Source organism: Eptesicus fuscus, chromosome 5 (genome assembly GCF_027574615.1).
Source record: "Eptesicus fuscus isolate TK198812 chromosome 5, DD_ASM_mEF_20220401, whole genome shotgun sequence".
Classification (NCBI taxonomy): domain Eukaryota; kingdom Metazoa; phylum Chordata; class Mammalia; order Chiroptera; family Vespertilionidae; genus Eptesicus; species Eptesicus fuscus.
Genome location: NC_072477.1, coordinates 47240709 through 47262438, shown reverse-complemented (window position 1 = coordinate 47262438; position 21730 = coordinate 47240709).

Sequence of the window (21730 nt, the reverse complement as noted above, 5' to 3'; positions counted from 1 at the left end):
GATAGGCTATTGCAGTGGTCGGCAAACTCATTAGTCAACAGAGCCAAAAATCAACAGTACAACGATTGAAATTTCTTTTGAGAGCTGAAAACCGACTTCTGCGCATGGGCCACAAAGTTTCAATTGCACTGTACGTTTCAATCGCACAGATTTTGTGGAAGAGCCACACTCAAGGGGCCAAAGAGCAGCATGTGGCTCGCGAGCTGCAGTTTGCCAACCACTGGGATATTGTATAATGGTTCTATTTCATTATTATTGTTAATCTCTTACTATGCCTAATTTATAAATTAAACTTTATCATAGGTATGTATGTATAGTAAAAACTTACTGTTTGCTGTATATAGGATTCAGTACTATCTGCAGTTTCAGGCACCCACTGGTGGTTTTGGAACATTAGAGGGGCTTACTGTATTTGCCTGTATTTACCTGTTGATATGTTTGTCCATTCATTATAGGATGAAAGTTTTCTGGGGGCAGATCATTTGTTTTGCTCATTACTGTCTTCCCAGTACCTGGAGGGTCGGGCACATAGTAAGCATTCAATACATATTTGATGAATGAGTTACTCATAAAATAAATAAATGAATGGGCTGAGTGATATGTACACATTGGGGCTGGAGGGTGGGGGTGATGAAAAAGTGATAAAGGGTAGTATCACATAAGGCATTATAAGCCTTATAAAGGAGATTTCACTTTATCCTTTACAGTGTAGGAGGCCACTGGGGATTTTCCAAGGGGAGTGATGCTCTGGAAGATCACTTGGGGTGCAGGTTGGTGGATGGATTGGAAAGGGCCACACAGGAGGCAGGGAGACCAGCTGGAAGATAGGGGGAGGTGGGGTTCTTGAAGGAGGAGAAACAGGACTTGCTGAGAGATTGAATGTTGGCTTGAGAGAAGAGGAGTGAGGGTGCTTAAATGGGTTTGGCTTGAATAACTAGAGGCTAGAAGGATGGCGGTCTCAAGTGGGGAGGTCCGAGGACTTGAGCAGACCTGGGGGGAGGCGGGTAATTGGAATTTGAGACATGTGACCTTTGACATGCCTATTCCACACGCCCAGGCCTTGCTAAGCTACACACAACTCCCACATATATGATGCTTCTCCTCGCCACTGAAATTTTGCACATGCTGTTTCCTAACCTTGGATAGTGTTTCCTCTCTCTCTGTCAACCACTCCTTGGTCTGACCCAGAGAACAAATTAGAAAGAGAACCCAGAGAATTTGGGTCATTTTTTCCATGTCTGCCCTGTGGGCACAAAACTGCTTCCCCCGCCCAGGTGGGGGTAGACGTCTCCAGGATGGAGGGGAGTTGTCAGCTCGGCCCCTGGGCCCAGGCTGGGTGGCTGGACAGCCTCCAGGCAGGACCAAGGCAGCCACGGCGGCCAGCTCTTGTTGATGCCGTCACTTCCCCATGAAACACAGGAAGACACCGCTGCCTCTCCTCCCTCCCTGGGTTCTGGTCCCCCGTCTTGGCCGCAAACAGTGCCCCTGTCAGTCTTGTTCTTGCTGACTTCCCTCCCATGTGCCAGCCTTCTTCAAAGTTGTGTCAGATGGAAAGTGACACCCCCGTGCCATCACTCAGGGGCACGAGACAGAAACCCTGCTGCCACCAGTTTCGGCTTGAAGGAAAAGTGTGGGCTTACTCAATCCAGTCCTGGGAAATCCTCTCTGGCCACCATTCTGTAAATAATGTACTGGGAACCAGTTCGGGACCACTGCTTAGCTGCAGACTGACTCTAGCGGCCTGTAGGTTGGTGACTGGGCTCGTAGTTAGCTGCTCTCCTGCTCCCCACTGCTGCCCTGAGAGGGGATTGAATATCGCCTCATGCATTAACCATTCCCCGGGGACGGCGCTGCCAGAGCTTCATTACCTATCCGTCCACCTGCGGCCCCCCATCCCTTCATCACAGGCCATCTGTACGGACACCTTGATTGATTGCGGAGGGTTCCGCGTGTGTGGAGTTGCTGACAACATCACCTGGTGGGAGGGGGAGGGACGGTGTTGTAGCCAACCTGTCAGCCTATGCTGCGCGTCCCCTTCTGTGGGACGTGGGCACATCCCGCTGGCACACTCATCGGAACCCTCGTTCTATGGGCACACGTCTCCTGCTAGGACGGTGTCTGCCAACCCACCATCTGTTCCCAACCTATCGAAAGGGCTTTGGCAAAAAGAGTCAGAATTCAGCAGTTTTGATCAACCCCCAGAGGAGATGATCCCTGGACCATTTTCAAGAGTGGGAAATACCAACACCAACGTGTGAATTACAAAGCTCAGCCACAAAATAAAGGGTTGGTTGCTTGCAGAGAAATTGGCACAGCTGGGAAAGAGAACTGTGGATGACAAATGCCTCCTCTTTCCAAATATCAGTGGGCAAAGAAGAAATGGCAAGCCACTGCGCTCAAAGCTTTAGGAGGAGAAAATAATTTATAATTTCGATTTTTGATTTAATGTCAGCAGAAGGGGAGCAAGAGGAGGGAAGCTAATATTTGTCGAGTTCCTGTGCTGTGTCAGAGGCAGCGTACCACGTTGTGCACAATCTCATGTGCATTGCCTCATTGAGCCTCCCCCACAGGGCTCTGAGGCAGGTATTTCTGCCCTCTTCTGTCAGGTGAGGTAGCAAGTTCAGAGAGGTGACAGAGCGCGCCCACGGTCTCCCAGCTTGCTTATGGTAAAGCGGTGATTCAACCCGAACTGTCCAATTTTAACTCTACCCTCTCTCTACTATATCACATGTTCTCACCAGCACATTTCAGGAAAGTGAGAAACCAGAAAAGGATCTTAACTCATAACAAAATCAGAACAAGCAGCTTGGAGCAAGTGTCATTGAATAAAATTAGTTTGAATAATCAACATTTTTATTAAGGGTCCCAGGAGGCATCCATCCAGGAGGGAACATAACGGAGTCCCATTACACATTGTGTTGAATAAACCAGTTCCCTCAGGTACAAGAGTTGCTGTCATTGAACACTCCTACAGTCGCTGTTGTACTTCAGGGGAATTGGGCGGGGCCTAGAAGAGACACACCCGCTGGCCAGGTGAAAGGCGGGGCCACTGAAACATTGCCCCATGGCCTTAGCACTCGAGGACTCCAAGACTGAGGCCTCCTTGCCAAGCTTTGGATGTAGGAAGGGCAAGTAGGAAATGGTGTGCGAGACCTGGTGCCCAGGGCTGTTTTAACTCTCACTTTCCATTCCTCTGTTTCAGATAATTACAACTATTGTGCTTAATATTAGCAATGGCCATGGCAATGGACTGAATGTTTGTGTCGCCCCAAAAATCATATGTTGGAATCCTAACCCCTAGTGTGTTGGTATTAGGAGGTGGGTCCTTTGGAAGGTAAATAGGTGATGAGGGTGGAGCCCTCAGGTGTGGGATCTGTGCCCTTATGAAAGACACAGGGGCTCTCTCACCTTCTTTCTGACTTTTAAAAAGCCAGTAAGAAGTCTGCAACCTGAAAGAGGGTCCCCACCAGAACCTGCCGTGCTGGTACCCTGGTCTCAGAGTCCAGCCCCCAAAACTGTGAGAACTAAATGTCTGTTGTTCTGTGGTGCTTTGTGATAGCAGCCAGAATAGACTAAGACAGCCATGCAGCTGCTCTGAAAGCAATTCTGAGGCCATGTTGTGAGGTTTCAGCTCAGCGATAGAAGGTAGACCACTCAGTGACCTGTGTTGGTGAGGGGCCAGGAGGGGAGGGGTCCAGAGCTTCCCAGAGCCAGAATACTCAGATAACAGCAGAGGATATCTGAAGGCAAAGGGTAAACTTCTGATTTGCCAAAGGAGGAGACGCATGGAGGGAGAACCGGGAAGGCATTCTGATACTTCCCCGTCCTGTGTGCTCATGTACTGGCCAGACATGTTGCCAAGTGAACGGAGCTCAGGACTGGTTTAGGACAGCATTCAGTGTCCGATAGAACTTCCTGTGACGATGAAAATGTTCTTTATCTGTGCTGTCCAGTGTGGTGGCTACTTGCCACGCATGGCTGTTGAGCACTGGAAATGTGGCTGGTGTGACTGAGGAACTATATTTTTATTTCTTTTAAATTAATATAAATTTAAAATTTAAATAGCCATATGTGACTAGTGGCTTCCAGATTGACTGGCATAGGAGAGGAAACTAACCTAAAAGTTTGAGGAAGGAAAGTGTTGGAGAAATTCTGGGACATAGGCTATGCCTATAGGGGGTCAGCCCTGGTCAGGACTGCACTGGGGAGTTCCTAAGCAGCTCTGGGCATCCGAGGCAAGGAAAGGAAATTCCAAAGGAAGGAGGGTGGCTGAAGAAAGTATGAAGACAGCTTAGCCAACTTGAGCATGTCAAAAAACAGCCCTATTCATTGAGCATCTGGAATTTGACCAGGTAGACGTGGCTCCTGTGAATACCCACATTGATTTCAAACTTTCTTTTTCTTTCCTTCCATCCTTTTTCCATCTCTTTCTCCCTCCCTTCCTTTTTCCTTTTACAACAAAGTTTTGATAAATGAAATGGAATTTATTTTTAAAATATTTTTTTGTATTGATTTCAGAGAGGAAGGGAGAGGGATAGAGAGATAGAAACATCAATGATGAGAGAGAATCATTGATCAGCTGCCTCCTGCATGCCCCACACTGGGGATGGAGCTCACAACCTGGGCATGTGCCCTGACCAGGAATCGAACCATGATCTCCTGGTTCATAGGTCAATGTTCGACCACTGAGCCACACTGGCTGGCTGGGCTGAAGTGGAATTTATTTACAAGCCCTAAATTTTGCCCCTGGGTCCCATTACCCTAGCAACTACCTCTCCTGTATTAATGTGTCTATCATCTTTGCCTCAGGCTTGTGATTGCAGTTTAGACTCCATTTTTTTTTTTTGTTTTATTTTGTTTTCTTCTTAGACCCATACAGGGTACAATCTCCGGAGCATCTTTAGAAATCAGGGTGTTCAAATCCCTCATGTTATATATGGAAAGACAAAAACTTAGAGAGCCGCAGAGGCTCCTGTGACTTGGCGGAAGGGAAGGAATTAGAAACTACGGCACACCCAGGCCCTCCCTAGCCCAAAACAACGCTTCCTCCTGGCCTAGGACGAGCCCTCAATTTTGGTCAGCTCCTCCCATGTTTCCACTGTCTCTGGACGCTTCCAAAAGGAATTCTTCACCCTGTCTGCAGAGACGCAGCTCAAATACCTAGAACTTCCAACACAGTCCTCCCTCTTTAGCCAACCTCCCAGGCTCCAGGGGAAGTCAGGCCAAAGAAGAACCACCTTCCCCCACTGCCCTCTCTATTCAGACCTCTCTTTCTCCCTACATCGCTAATAATCTAACCTCTCAAACTCCAGTGTGCATGCACATCTCCTTGGGATCCTGTTAAATTACAGATGCAGGCACAGTGGGGCTAGCTTGAGAACTGGGACTCTTCATTGCTAACGAGACCCCAAGTGATGCCGTGGCTGCAGGTCCATGGACCACACTTTGAGCAGCGAGGCTCTAGACCAGGGGCGGGGAACGTCGGGCCCCAGGGCCGTCTAAGGCCCGAGAAATCATTTGGTCTGGCCCTGCCAAGGCATTAGCGGTGAATTAATGAAATGTGTGACCTAATATAGCAGGCTAATGTTTAAGCTGATAATTTCGTATGGCCCGAGAATGATGTTATAAATATGCACATGGGCCTTGGAAGAAAGAAGGTTCCCCACCCCTGCTCCAGACTGAGACTCTGGCCCTAGAGGGTGAGTGCTGAGCGGTCAGGTTCTCTAGAAGCAGAGCCTGAGCTCCAGGGAAAGCTGTGAAGGATGCAGGAAGAGGCAGGGGAGGAAGCTAAGCACAGCAGTGGATCAGTTAGAAACCTAACCTCAACCTGATCCCACGTGCAGCTCCAGAACATAAGTGACAACACAAGTTGTCCCTCCCTGAGGCAAGGGAGCCAGGTGGTTGCTCCCAGCATCAGCCAGTTGTTGACTGGCTGCCCCTGAAAGAAGAGCATAAACCCCCTAGATAACCGCCCATTTTTCAGCTTTGGTGGCTCCTAGTTGGTCAAGGGCAAGTCTCCATAGAGGTATACAACTGTGAGCCATCAGCATCCAACTCCACAGCAGCTGGGGTTTGGGTATCCCCCCACGGTCTAGGGGATCTGGGCAGGCTCCCAATAGTCTACTGCAAATGTCTAGACCTCATCCGGGCCCACTGCCCCATCCACACTGATTTTCATATCGGAGATTTTATCTTCGAAAGCTGTGTGTATGTACACAGAGAAAAGAGAACTAGAACTACAGACACAAACCTGTTCACAGTGGGGTCTCACGTCGACTTCCGTTTTTCTTTCAAACTTGCTGCAATCAACATACATTAGCATAAAGCAACAATCAAACTAAACCACTGATGTGCCAACTCAGGATCTAAGAAACATTTCTATTCACTTAATAACTATTTATTGAGTGCCTATTATTACCATTTACACTCCGGTGTGATTCTGATCAGTGTTTGTAATGCAATACTAATGATAGGGCACAAGTCTGAAATGCAATTTGTAGCAAAGGGAAATTACAGAGTATTCAGCATGGTTTTAACTTTGAATGTATTTCCATTTTTTCCAATGCTTTGAAAATTGCACATATTCATAGCAATGTAAATGGCCTGGAACTGGAGCAGCCCATTCATCGGCCCCTGGGTTAGCAATGTGAAACCCCATGTTCAACACAGGTCTTGGCAAGACGGCAAACAGAACTCAGACCTCAGACTCCTGTTGTTTCTCAGAGACCACACAGCCTGTCCGGGTGCCATGAGCAATTTCCATTTCAACGGGCTTCCTTCTTTCTTTGCACTGCCTAATTAAGCAATCAAGGTAATTGAGATTAATAGCTGGCTATTTACTAGGGATTAATAACTTGCCAAAACCCCCTTGGGTTTGGGAACCCAGCTCAGAGCAACAGAAAAGCTCCTTGGGAAAGCTGGAGAGGGTGACTGAGCGGAGCCCCAGACCCCTCCACTCACTGCCAAGGAGACAGCGAAATTCCGAGGGCAGGGAGTAGAGAAGGGAAAACTGGGGGATTAGCCCAGCCTTCAGTGCTGCTCTGTGAGCTGGGAGGCCCTACAGCTCCTGCCCACACCAGCCTCCTCTGCTGAGCAAGGCACAGCCCCAACCACATCCAGGGGCTGGGTCCCCAGCGCCAGAGTGTACCCCAGGGGCCCAGACTCCGATAAGCACTAAGGCGCCCCCCACTCCTAACTGCTCTTGGGTCTCATGGTCTCAGCACTGGCTCCTTCTCAGAAACCTTGAGGGAGATTTTTTTTTTTTCATTGCTGATGCCCCAGCTATACTCCAGAAATTTTTATGTAAATGGTCTGGAATTGGGGGACCCTTTTGGTAAAAGTTCCCCAGGTGAGTCTAATGTCCAGGCCTTGATAAGGAGATCAAGGAGTAGCGTTAAGCCCAGTCCTCTCAGAGAAGAGTGAAAGAGAGAAACCGAACTACAGCCGCTGACAGGGAGGGGTTATCAGATGGTGGGAGCAGGGCAGTCAGAGCAGGAGGGAGACAGACCAAGTGGTGCCGGCCCCTCTCCCGCTGTCCGCCAGCTGGGGAAGGGTTTTAGTGTGTCTTCTGATCCCCGGTGGAAAAAGAATCAATGACTTGGATTTTTCTGCCCGTTTTTATCTTGATTGATCCCTTGACCGTCTCAGCAGAGGCCTCGCAGAGGTGGGGACGTTTGTCTCCTGTCACTACAGCCAGCCTGCACACTCTGACGAAGGGAAGGCTGCCCCCGCCGCCACCTGCCTCCCCTCCCAGGTGGGAAGGGGGGCTCTGTCCCCTCCCTTCCCACAGTCACTCAGCCGGCAGGTATGGCACCAACACAAGAGCCAGACTCCAGGGGTAGCTGGGCCTGCCAGTCAAAGGATGATGGTTCTAGTGTTACAAGGCCCTGGCCTTTTCCTCCTCCTCCCTCCCCCAAACATCAAAGGATCACAAAACTTAACTGTGTGGCTCTGGAGCCAAAGACCTTTGGGAAAAGGCAGAAGGCTGTGCCTTTAGAATTGAGTGGGAAGGGAAGGCTAGATGGATTGTCCATGGGAGGTCAGTGGAGAGGAGGAAGCTCCCTGAGAGTTTGGGGGAGGTGGGGTGGGGGGATGAGCACTCTTGGAGCAGCCGCCCTACTCTGATGAAGGGATGGGGGCAGGTATGCGGTAGCACGCGATTCTAAACGTTTTGCTATGCTTTGTGGATATATGATCCCCTTAGGTGTTGCTCAAGAGACACCAGAAACAATTTAAATTGCTTTTCAATTATATTTGGATGTAGGACCGGTGTTACTTCCGAATGCAACCCCTTCTGAATGGACGCTAAAGTTCCAACCGAGTCCTTATCCTGGGACACAGATATCGACTGGTGCGGGCGAGGACTGAATTGATGACATACCTGCACAGTGCCTTGCAACGAACAGGCAGGCGCTCGCTAAGTGCCGGTCCCACTACACCCTCCCATATCCGTCCTCCCCTGAGCTGATCCCAGAGAACCTAGAACTGTGTTTCAGCCTAACTGCACAATACAGGATGTGTCACTTTAAGGGGTGGTTCTGATCGTGGGCCATTCGGGTCCTGGAAGCTGCTGGAGGTTTTGTGGGCTCCTAGGAAATGGCTGGAGGGCAGTTTGGACCTGGTGGTGGGGATGCACTCACACAGCTAACGTTGTCGCATGAGGCCTGGGGGCATTTGCTTTAGGTGCCAACATTCCCTGGCAAGGTCAGACCCCTGATGGCTTCCTCCGAGGTGTGGTCACTCCGGTGAGAGGGCTGAGGGATGTGGCCGCTGTCCATCAGCCCACACCCCTGTCCCACTTTGACTCTCTGGTCAGGCGGGGCACTGGCCGAGCCCGCGGGCTGGTGTTGTGGGAGGAAGCAGTGAGTGGCCGCTGGACACTCCAAGAACGGTGTCTATAATTTGGTCTGGAGAGAGTGGCTGTCCCGATGCAAGACAATTTTAACTTTGATGTGAGCAGAATTACAAAGAATTGTAAAAAGAGCCTGTGATTTGGGCTGACACCCTGCCAGAGCAGTCTGGTCCCAGCCCTGGGTCTTTCTACAGAGAAATACCTGAGGGGGCAAATCCTTACCACCAGCTGGCAGCCAACTGTGGGGCCGACCCCTGCTGAGCTCCCAGCCGCATCCCGCCCTCATGCCCACCCCCACTCACACCAGCAGGGCTCCTCGCCCCCTCCCAGCCTCTGCCACATGGTGCCTCTCTGCCTGGAGGTCACCCCTCCCAGCACCCCGTCTTACAATAACGGCAAGCCAGTGCTCTTGTCAAAATTTCACATAAACATCGCTTCCCAGGCAGGGCCCCTGACCGCCACCCTCCACAGAGCTTGGCCTCCACCGTCCTTGCTCACCCTCCTCCTTCCGTAGCACTTGCGGCCTGTTTAGCTGCATCTCTGTTTGGGTAATTACTTCCCTCCCTTCTCCCGTTAGACTGAATGCCCCTTAAAGACAGAGGCCACATGGCTGTCCGCTCACCCTGAGCGCTGGCCCGAGCCGGCCCGCGGCAGGAACCCAGAGCCCATGACGAGGTGAACGAAAGAACATGAGCTGTTTTTTTTCTGTGGGACTTTTTCGTGTTACATACAGGTGTCACCACACAGTCCCCAGAAAGGGATCTAGGCAGGAACCTCCTTAGCAGAGGATGATCCAGAGTTTGTGAATCTCAAAGCTTATATAATTAGAGGCCCCTTCGAAGAAAAATAATACGAAGTTTACAAAAACATGACATGAGAGGACAGGTCCAGGGCACTCCCAGGACTTGCAAGTGAGGGACCCTGTAGCTTAAGCTTCACTGGCTCCCTGGCAAATCCGCCCCCTCTGTCTCCGAGTGAGGAGAACCCAGAGCATTGGGGTGTAAGGTGCAGGCACCGTTTCCCCAGCAAACCCTCTCCCGGGCCCCTCCCTGTCCTGAGCTTTGCTGGTCAATTGAGAAATTAGAGATGCAGGGGTGAAGGGGAAAACACAGACCTCTTCTACCTACAGCCACTGCTACCGCGATCCTCTTGCTGGAGGCAGAGAATTCCCGCTCAGGCCGCTCAGTGCTCAGCTGGCGGCTCAGAAAGGCCCCTCTGCGCCGCCTGGGCCTCCCTGCACGTTCAGCTCTTCTTCCTCAGCTCGGGGAGACCACCGGCTCTGTTTGCGGGCCCCTCCCTGCACTGTGGCCTGGAACTCCAGCCAGTGAGCTGGACACCTCGTCTGTGACCCTTCTCTCAGGGATCACTGCCTGTTGTCCGGTATCTGAAGATCATTGCTTGCTATGCTAGTATATACTTTGTCTGGCTTTGGGGTTTTTGTTTTGTTTTGCTTTTTTAATTGTTTAAGGTGAGAAGATAGATACAGTTCCTATTACCCCATTTTGGCCAAGAGCGGACATGCACTTGACCCGTTTTCAGAATTGTCTGCCCAAAGCAAGTGTAAAGAGCCGGGGCCTGTATGTCATCCGTGCGGTAAAATCGGGGTTCTGCGAAAAAGCAGCTGGTTCGGCGGTGACTCAAACGAGCGCTTTTCCTCGAGACCAACAACCACTGTTCTTCGGTCTGTAGCTCGAGTGCTTTCTGCATGCGTCCCATTTCATCACACCAAGTATCAACAGGACATCTATCTCCTCAAGGGCTGAGACTCAATAAAATGAGTAATTGTCCGGCCTCTTCAAGGCTGCTCCTCACTGTGACTGGCCTTTCTTTTCTCCCGTGAACGCTCAGCAATGGAGAAGTGATGGCTGGGGGCACCCGCTCATGCTCAGGCACCCGGTGTTTCCTACCCACCTTGGCTTTTGCACCAACGGTGCCGATATCAACACAGCCACAGTGTCATTCTGAAAACAGTTTTGACCTCTCAGACCTCCGAGTTTCAGGGCCCGCCCACGGGTTCGTAGAACGTTCTATGAGGTCTGCTAGTTGGGCTGCTTATTCCAAGGAACCCCCAAACCGCCGGCTGGTAGGCCCGAGAGCCCCAGAGAAACAGCCCTGCTCTGGATGCTGCAACCTTCTCGATCTGCTTCTTGTTCTTCACAGGGCGCGCTCCCCGGCCCCTGCTCCCCGCAGCGTGAGCACGGCGGCGTGCCTCGCTCTGTTTCCGCCTCTGGAGCCAAGTCTCGGGGTCCCTGAGGAGAAGCCCCAGCAACTGTGCACAGTTTTGGCTCCATCCAACTGCGAGGATTTATGGGGATAATAACGGCCAACACTTCTCGATTCCTTATCCTGTGCTAAGAAATTGCCAACGTCACCTCACACGCTCTCTATTATTCTCCGCTGGTCACAGTCTCTACAAAGGCAGGGCCTGTCCCTGGGAAAGCAATCCAGAAATTCGCCTTTCCTTTCATGCTGTGCCTGAGAGATGTGTGAGTGTGTGTGCTTTAGTCTATCGGGCTTTCTAAATTACAAAGTAATTCGTTCTAGGAAGTAACAAATGTATTTGTTTTCTTCTCTGCGTTTTAATTTCCTCTCTGAATGTGTTCCAAAAGCAAAGAAAACAATGACATACAAAATGTGTCAAGTGTGTTCTCAGAGCTGGTGGCTATTTTCCCACTCCTTCTGAGGGAAGAATGAGCGCATGCTGCCCGTTACACCCATCAGATCCTTGTTGGAATGAAGCCATGTGTGGATTGCATGAATGAATGAATGAATGAATGAATGAATGAATGAATCCAGATTCTCATTTAATTGATGACCCGGAAGTTACTCAAAGTGCCTGAAAAAGACCATCTCTTAGACCTCTGTGCCTATGCAACTCCTTCATAGTTGAGGAGAGAGAGGGTCGGGGGGCAGAGAAACAGGTATCGCCATCGTACATCCATTTCAAAGATGGTCAAATGAGGTTTCCAGACACAAAAGGACCTGGGAGTCCAGGGAAGCCACTGGAAAGCCAGGATTGGGTTTCTGATCAACCTTCCCTTCTCCTCAATTCTGATCTACTTTTCCGGCATTTTCCTCTTCCCGAGTTTTTTCCATGAGTCACATGGATGTTCCCTGCAGCCACCAGAAGGAAAAGCACTATCCCAGCCTCCTCATGCTGAGGTTGGGTTGATACCATGGGTGCTTGAGTCAAATAGACCGGACTCAAATCCAGCCTCGGCCACTTCCTACCCGAGTGCTCTTGAGAAAGTTACTTAGCCTCTCTGAGCCTCAGTTCCTCACCTATAACATGTAATGGTACCTACCTCAGCAAGCTGTTGTGAGAATTACATCTGGTAATGTAGATCAAGTGCATAGCATAGTGCCTGCACACTAAGCCAGGGGCTGAGTTGTTACTGTTGGTGCTCACCCTGATATCAAGCTTCTGGTAATCTCTAGAACAGTGGTTGGAAAATGACTGCTACAGACCAGATCTGGCCCTTGGCCTGTTTTGTGTAAGGCCTGTGAGCTAAGAATGATTTTTATATTTTAAAAGAATTGTAAAAAGGAGGAAGAGAAGGAGGAGGAAAGACCGTATTTACTATTTAACCTTGTATAGATGTTTGCCAACCACTGCTCTAGAAGCCAAAAACGCTTCAGATTATTGGTACCTCACCACCCCTGCCAATGTCCCCTCAAATGATCCCAAATGTAATGTTTCCATCTAAAAATGAAGAATCAAGTCAGACCTGGGTGCCTCCCTGGGAGCTCTCCCTAAGTTCCCCAGATCTGGGTAGTCCCTTCCTCCTGTGCATGTCTCCAGCTTCTATTCTGGGCACTTCCTCCTGGCCCCCCAAACAGGCATGCAGCTTCCTGCAGACAGGGACCATCTTAGACCTCTGTGCCTGTGCAACTCCTTGTAGCATATTGTCCCGAGCACAGTAGGTGCTCAGTGAGTGTGTGCAGGACGGTTGGATTGATGATTTAGCACAATGAATAGTCTTTCCACTTTCCTGATTCTCCTAAACCCGTGGTCGGCAAACTGCGGCTCGCGAGCCACATGCGGCTCTTTGGCCCCTTGAGTGTGGCTCTTCCACAAAATACCACGGCCTGGGCGAGTCTATTTTGAAGAAGTGGCATTAGAAGAAGTTTAAGTTTAAAAAAGTTGGCTCTCAAAAGAAATTTCAATCGTTGTACTGTTGATATTTGGCTCTGTTGACTAATGAGTTTGCCCACCACTGTCCTAAACATTCAAAAGCCTCTGTGTGTAGGAGGCAGATAGCAATTAGGTCCAAATGTTGATTTCTGGGGTCTCAAGGCAGCAAGTCAGTAACAGGTGTTTGATTGTTCTCTAATGAACTCTGGGCCTATCTCCCCACAAAACAGCTGACACCTTGAACTGGCTTTTCCCTGGGGCATCCCAGTAGCCCAGCCTGCTTCTAAGCACTCTCCTTAGTCGCCAATACCAGATCTGGGAGGTAGCCCATCCTAGATGTGGGGGGCAGGGAAGGTGACCTTAAGGGAGAACCACCAAAGGAAATCTGGGTTCCAGGAGGCAGCAAGCATCTGGGCACCACTGTCCCTAGTTACCACTGTGCATGGAAGACCATGGACTGAGGCTTTCAACAGGGTAGCCATCAAGTGTGCAAACACAGGGAAAAACATGATAAATAATTTATTGATGTTGCGTTACAATGCATGACAAACTAATATGGTAGCCTGTTTCCAGACATGGCAGCCGATCTGTATATGCCTGACACTGAGCTGTAAGCACTTCACATGTATTATTTCATTTAATCCTCACAAGCGTCCTAAAAATATTTATCACCAATTTACATGTGAGGAAAATGAGGCTCAGAGAATGCCTCCAGCGCAGAGGCATACAGCAGATTGGAGGGAGAGGCAGGATTTGCACCCAAGTCTATCTGACTCAAAGCCGGTTCTCACCTGGCCAGTGTAGCTCAATGGTTGAGCGTCAGCCCATGAACTAGGAGGTCATGGTTCCATTCCAGATCAGGGCACATGCCCAAGTTGTGGGCTCAATCCCCAGGAGGGAATTTGTAGGAGGCAGCCAATCAATGTTTCTCTCACATCAATGTGTCTATCTTTCTATCCTTCCTCTCTCTAAAATCAATTTTTTAAAAATTTTTTTTCAATTTAAAAAAGCTGGTTCTCAAACATTCCCTGAGGACCCACCAGTGTGGGAGATGCCTTGCCAAGTGCTGGGGAAACTGGGAAAGGGATGGATGTCAGGCCCCACCCAAAAACAGCTTACAAGATGCATAGAGATCCACAGGTGTGGGGGAGCCCAGGAAGCTTTTCAGAGGAGGTAGGTCTGACCCTCTGTAGGGCATAGAGAAGGGGGCCAGGAACGCCCAGGGCAGGAAACCAGGCAGTATATCCTGAACCACCCTGATCCTAGGCTGGTCAGACCTGGACTGGAGCCAGCAATGAACTCACTTCCCCAGGCCAATGTAGAGCTGTGTGAGAGGACTTGGCCCAGGGTGTGCCCACTTCTTGGTTTTGCAACAACTGACTCCTCTGCCCACTTCTTGGTTTTGCAACAACTGACTCCTCTGCCCCAGCCCTCCCAAAAGCCTTCCCTCCCCTGCCCCTCCCCCTCCCCTGGCTGACAAAGCCACCTGCCTGCTAGGTGTGAGGGCCTTTGCTCCTGCTGTAATGAGGCCACCAATCTCCTGCTGAGGAGGCAGCACTCCAGGCATGACAGCTCAGAGTCAGGGCTAAGGGCATGTGGCATTGGCCCACTGATCCCTTCCTGGGTGTGGGGGCTGAAAAGTAAAATAAAAATAGCCCCACAAACATTCCCTGCAGAGCAAGAGGAAAGTGAATTTCCTCCCAAGACTTTTGGAAGCACTTAACCAATGGCAATTGTCATACTATTATCGTTACTGGCTATTTTCTAGGTCTTCTGAGCTTTCTGGAATGGCTTTCTTCCCCTTTCCTCACTTGCATTCTCTTCCACCTTCTCTGGAACAGGGCCTGGTTGGATCTACCTCTCCCTCCTGGCTTCCCCTCTGCCCACTGCCCAGCCCTCAAAACATACCTCCCCTGTTTCATTCCATCAGAGCCTGAGGACTCCCTGGGAATGAAAGGAGACCTTTTCTAATAGATGGGTGGCTCTGAGATTAATCAGCTAAACAAAGCCATGTTGATAGGTGAGTGAGGCAGGTGGGTTCATCCTTGGCCTCTCACACACAGTGTGGGGGAAGACCCAAGGCCTTACTTTAAAATGTGTTTACTGAGCAACTATTGAATACAAGGCACTATGGGGACTTTGTCAATGTACCCCAAAGCTGAGAAGGTTACTTGAGAAAGAGATTGGAAAATGCATTCCCTAGGCCTAGTTCTCATGTCTGTGATTTTTTTTTTAATGTTTTTATGTTTTGGCCATTAGATCTAACCCTTTCCTGGCATCAGGTTCAAAGTCAGGAGGACACAAGAAAAAGGATAGCAGAGGCAAGAGTAAAAAGAACCCACAGAAACCCAAGCTTTGTAGTGGGGATGGGGTTGGGGGCAGAGACACGACACTGAGCTGTGGCTTTAGGACTCATTCCCTTCCAGCATCAACCATTGTGGGGAGAATGAGGGTTTGGAATGTACTCAACCCCTAGTTACAGAGTGGGGGTAGGGGGAAGGGGAGAGGGGTAGCGTTTATAAAAAGGCCCACAGAGATTCAGATGAGAGCCTGAGTTGTCTTTCGATATTAGGCAACTGCAAACAAGGTCATGAGCCCACTCTCTTCTCAGTCGCATAGCCTGGAAAGCCACATGCTTTGGGGCCTGGAGAGAGAAAAAGCCCATGAGTAATCTCGCCTCCTCATCCATCCGCATGACTGAGCCCTGTGCCCCATGCACTTCCCTTCTTTCCCTTCTTGTTTCTGTGCAAGCCACCAAGGGGCTTGCTGTCCTGCCCCAGAAGGGGACCTGTGAGCTCACTCTGCTTCCTGCAGTCTCCTCTCCTGAAACTGCTGGGAAGAGGTCCAGAGCAGGAGCTAAATTGATGTAGGAGATGTGGTTGGAGCCCAGAAGCACACTGTGGGCACAAGGTTCCTCACGGTCTTAATAGTCAGTGGTCCTGCTTTTGTCTTCGAGAGGGGGCGGTGGGTGGATGGATGTGCTACCTAGGCAAGAAGAGCCACCAAGGACAGCACACTGCTAACTTGCAGAATAAAAGGTTTCTCTCCCCCGCCCACCTCCCCTTTTTCCAAAAAGCATTCTTACACAGTGGGAAAGCTTTCTAATTTTTTCATAATTATGTAAATAATATATACTCTCTCTATTTTTAAAAATCAAGCAACACAAAAAGTACAAGGAAAATAAAAATCAACTGAGGTCCCATCATGCTGAGCTGTCTCCATTAATAATTTAGTGATCATCATTTCATTCATCATTATATTTATCTACACATAGAGATAGATAGATAGATAGATAGATAGATAGATAGATAGATAGATAGATAGATAGATATCTCAACATAAATGGGATATCACACATGCTGCTTTACCACAGACACTCTGACAGTCTGTTTTTTGTTTAGATTGGTTTAGTTTGGTTTGGTCTGATCTGGTTTAGTCTGGTCTGCTGTAGACTTGACTGATTTGGTTGGGTTTAGTCTGGCTTGATCTGTTCTGGACTGGACTAGTTTAGACTGGTCTGGTTTAGTTTGGTTTGGTTTGATTTGGCTCATTCTGGTCTGGTCTGGTTGGTTTGATTGGGTTTACTTGTATTTACTATAGTTTGGTTTGGTTTTGTCTGTCTGATTTGGCCTGGTCTTGTCTAGTCTGGTTTAGTTTGGCCTAGTCTAGTCTGATCTGATCTGATCTGGTCTCATCTTGTTAGATATGATCTTGACTGGTCAGGTCTGGTCTGATCTGGCCTGATTTCGTTTGGTTGGACTGGGCTTACCTCCTCATTCTCGCTTTTTGGCGTGAATCCTTGAGTATCTTCCCTCACATTCACTCAAACATGAGGAGAGTGGGAGCTTAGTTCTTTTCACAAAAACTGGGAGTTTCTTTTGTACATTTCTCTGCATCTTGCCTTTCTTTTTCTTAATACATCCTGGAAGTCCCTCCAAGTCAATTAGTACAGATATGACTCATTCTCTTTAATGATGGCCCAATATTCCATGGTATACATGTATCCTATTCACTCAGCCATTTGTCCACTAAGAGACTGTGGCTTGGTTTCCTGTGTTCGGCCACTACACACATTTCAGTCAATGCCAGTGCAATGCACACACCTCCTAGGACCGCATTCACATAAGTATGCTACCCTGCAGCCCAGGCTGCCATTAATATTTTCATATGGCTAGATTTAATGTTATTTTTCTGGTGCTTTTATTTCTGTAAAATGCACACCAGCAGTGAGATTGCTGGGTCAGAAGATATATGTGCTTTACTTACAATAGGTGTTGCCAGACTACATCCCTCTCCTTTAAAAATAAAAAAGTTGATTGCTTACATTTTTATTCACAGTATATTCACCATATCCCTATTCCCATCATCAGCAATATCTCATTTTCACTTTATTTTGCATTGTCTAGACTAGTAGTGAGGCTGAGCATCTTTTCATATGTTTATCAATCAATTTGGATTTGCTCTCCTACTTTTCTATTTGGGTTCAATCCTCTATTTTTCCATTGAGATACTCATCTTTTTTTAAAATTCAATTAATAAGAATTTTCTGTCTAGTCCTCAACAGTTTGGCTCAATGGATAGAGCACTGGCCTGCAGATGGAAGGATCCTGGCTTTGATTTTAGTTAAAGGCATGTACCTTGTTGCAGGTTCCCCAGCCATGGTCAGGGTGCATGCAGGAGGCAACCAATCGATGTGTCTCTCTCACATCGATGTTTCTCTATGTCTCTCCCTCTCCCTAAAAATCAATGGAAACATATCCTCGAGTGAGGATTAACATATCCTCGAGTGAGGATTAAAATCCTATCTAATAAAAGAGTAATAAGCAAATTAACCATCACTCCGCTACACCAACAAGCCACGCCCACCAGCTATGCACACCAGCCAATCAGGAGCAAATATGCAAATAAACCCAACCAAGATGGCTGCGGCCACAGAGAGTAGGAGGGAGGCTTGGGTTTCCCCGGCAATGGAGGAAGCCAAGCTTTCCACACACCCTGGCTGGCCCAGGCCTCCACTCAAGGCTACAAAGTTTCAATGATAGAAGATACATAAATCCAAACAGAAATGGCTGCGGCCACGGAGCAAGCAGAAGGCTTGGCTCTGCTCCAGGCTACAAAGTTTCAATTGTAGAAGAGAAATAAACCCCAGATACCAGGGCCTCCGCTTGGGTCGCCAGGGGGCGTGGCCAGCCTGCAAACCACCACAGGCCCCTCGCCCATGCCGCCCCACGCCCCAAGGGAACCCCCACCCTGATCTGGGACATCCTTCAGGGCAAACCAGCTGGCCTCCACCCATACACCAGGCCTCTATCCTATCTAATAAAAGAGTAATATGCAGATTGACCATCACTCCAACACACAAGATGGCTGCCCCCTTGTGGTCAAAGATCCTGCTCCCATGTGGACACAAGATGGCCACCACAAGATGGCCAGTAGGGGAGGGCAGTTGGGAGGAACCAGGCCTGCAAGGGAGGGCAGTTGTGGGCGATCAGGCCAGCAGGGGAGGGCAGTTGGGAGGGTCCAGGCCTGCAAGGGAGGGCAGTTGGGGGCAATCAAGCCTGCAGGGGAGAGAAGTTAGGGGTGACCAAGCCGGCAGAGGAGGGAAGTTGGGGGCGACCAGGCCTGCAGGGAAGGGCAGTTGGGAGGGACCCAGGCCTGCAGGGGAGAGCAGTTGGGGGGACCAGGCCTACAGGAGAGGGCAGTTAGGGGTGACCAGGCCTGCAGGGGAGGGCAGTTAGGGGCAAACAGGCTGACAGGGGAGCAGTTAGGCATTAATCAGGCTGGCAGGAGAGTGGTTAGGGAGTGATCAGGCTGGCAGGCAGAAGCGGTTAGGGGCAATCAGGAAGGCAGGCAGGCGAGCAGTTGGGAGCCAACAGTCCTGGATTGGAGAGGGTGCAGGCTGGGCTGAGGGACACCCCCCCCCCATGCACGAATTTCGTGCACCGGGCCTTTAGTAAATAAATAAACAAACAAATAAATAAATACAAAAATCTTTTTTAAAAAGAATTTTCTGTTTGTGTAGATTTCAATCCTATCTGTCAAATGTGATGCAAATCCCCCAACTTTAACATTTTTTAATATATTTTATTGATTTCAGAGAGGAAGGGAGAGGAGAGAGAGAGAGAGATATATAGAAACATAAATGATGAGAGAGAATCATTGATCAGCTGCTTCCTGCATGTCCCACATGGGGATTGAGCCTGCAATCTGGGCACATGCCCTGACCCAGAATCAAACCATGACCTCCTGGTTCATAGGTTGGCACTCAACCACTGAGCCACACCGGCTGGGCTAACATTTACTTTTTATCTTGTTTATGGTATTATACATTTATTTCAAATTAATGGCTACCTGTTAATCTTTTCATTGATAACTTTTGGGTTTATTGTCTTAGTCTTAAAGATATTGCTAGATTGAGGGGCTGGGTGGAGGTGGAAAAGGGCATAGAGAGAGGATAAATGGTGATGGGAAAAATAATAATAAATAAATAAAATATATTGCTAGATTATACATATGTTTTCCTAGATATCAATATTTTTGTTTTATTTTTTACATTTAATTAATCTAGAATTTATTTGTAAATACATATGAGATAGAAATTCAACTTGATTTTCTTTCAGAAGGATAGCCATTAATGCCATCATTTATTAAAGAAACATTCATTTTCAACAAATATAAAATACCACCCTTGCCATGTATTACAGTCACATGAACAATGTGACTATTCTGGTGTTTTCTTTTTGGTCCAGGATTCTATCCATCTACTTCTCTGTCAATACTCTGCTGGCTTTGACTACAGAAACTCTAGGTATCCTATATAATAAAAGCATAATATGCAAATCGACCAAACGACCAGTTGGTGGGGGGCGGGGCCAGCAAGCAGGCAGCACCAGGCCAGCCAAGGCATGTGCCAGCAGGTAGAAGAAGGGAATGGCGATGGTGGAGTGGGGGCAGTGACCAGCATCAGCAGAGGGATGATGGGGGGGAGCACCATCCCCTGATCAGCCATCCGATAGCCTCTTGCAGAGGGAGGCCAGGGGGCAATGGTGGGGTGATGGGGTGGTGTTGTCCCCTGATCGGCCAGCCTAAGCCATCAGTAGGACATCCCCTGAGGACTCCCAGACTGTGAGAGGGCACAGGCCGGACTGAGGGGACCCCCCCCCCCCCCATTTCATGAATTTTCGTGCACTGGGCCTCTAGAGTTTTAATATCTACTAAAGCTTTCTAGTCTTATTTTTCAGAAGACATATGAGCCATTGAGATTCGAATTAGAATTGTATTACATTCTTATTATATTAACTTTTCTATTCAAGAATATGGGATGTTTTTCTATTTGTTCAGCTCTTAGGACTTTTAATAAGATTTTATGTTTTCTTCCTATAATTCTTGTTTCTTTCTTCTAAAATGTATTCCTAAGTGTATTATAGTTTTGATGCTGTTATGATAAGTTATTTTCCTTTTTTTTTAAATTTCTTTATTGATTAAGGTATCACATATTTGTCCTTTCCTTTCCCTCCTCCCCCCATGGCTAGTCTACTATTAGTATAGGAAAAAAGAGCTAGATTTTGAAATATTTATTTCAGTATCAAGTACCAAATTTCCCTATTAATTCTGGAGTGGGTTTTGGGGGAGGGGGGTGGTGTTTTTACTAACTCTAGAATACTAGCATTTTTTTTATACAGTTGTGTAGCATCAGCAAAAGGGTCAGTTGTTTCTCTTCTTTTCCAAAATTTTAAACAAATTATTTTACTTCCTCGTGTTATTGCACCCATTGGAACCTCCAAAACAATGTTGAATAATATTGGGGATAGTGGACACTCCCACCTTGTTCCTGATTTAAATGGAAATGTAACATGTCGCCATTTGTAATGTTTACTGTTGGTTTTTGATAAATAGCAGTAATATATTTAGCAATTTCCTCCTATTCTTCTTAAGACTTTTACTAGGAAAGATTGCTGAATTCCACTGAATGCCTTATTAATCCCTACTGATCTGATCACATTCTCATCACTTATATAATGAATGCAGAAGTAGAAACTTAAATAAAATATTAGCAGTATATCAAAACAATAATACACTTTGACTCAAAAGGTTTATCCCAAATATCTAAGGATGTGTCTGTTCTCTGTTAGAGGATTTGGTTATTTTTTTGTACTAAATTTATCAGGTTTTGTATATGTTTATGGAATTGATCTATTCAACCTTTTCGTCCCTATAGTACACCAATGTATGCTTCACCATTTCTCCTAGTTTTCAAATTTGTTGCTATAGTTATTCCTTCTATAGCTATTATTACACCTCCTTTTCTCAAGGCTGGCCTTCTATACATTTGCTCTCTTTTTTTTTTTTCTCTTTGGTCACATTTGTTTCTACTTTCATGGGGCTTTTTCAAAAATGCTATTTTAAATCTTACATACACATTTTAATACCTGAAGTACTGCGGCCTCTCTCTCATCTTGACCCGCCTTGATTGACACCTTCCTTAGTGGTCCTGACTCTTCCGTCTGAAGAGATAACAGCATCGCTGTGGCAGAAGAGTTCAGGAGACTGTGAGCTCCTTCCAGGCGAGGACTCTGGCTCCCTATGCCTGGCAGATGGTCGGGGAAAACTGGCATTCCAGAAACACTGAAAGGAAAGATGCAGGGAAAGTTGAGGTAGTCCCCTCGAATAGTTCTGCAGGGCTGGGAAAATAAAGATGATTCCATTTCTCTCTCTCCTTATTACAGAGGTAACATTTATTCATT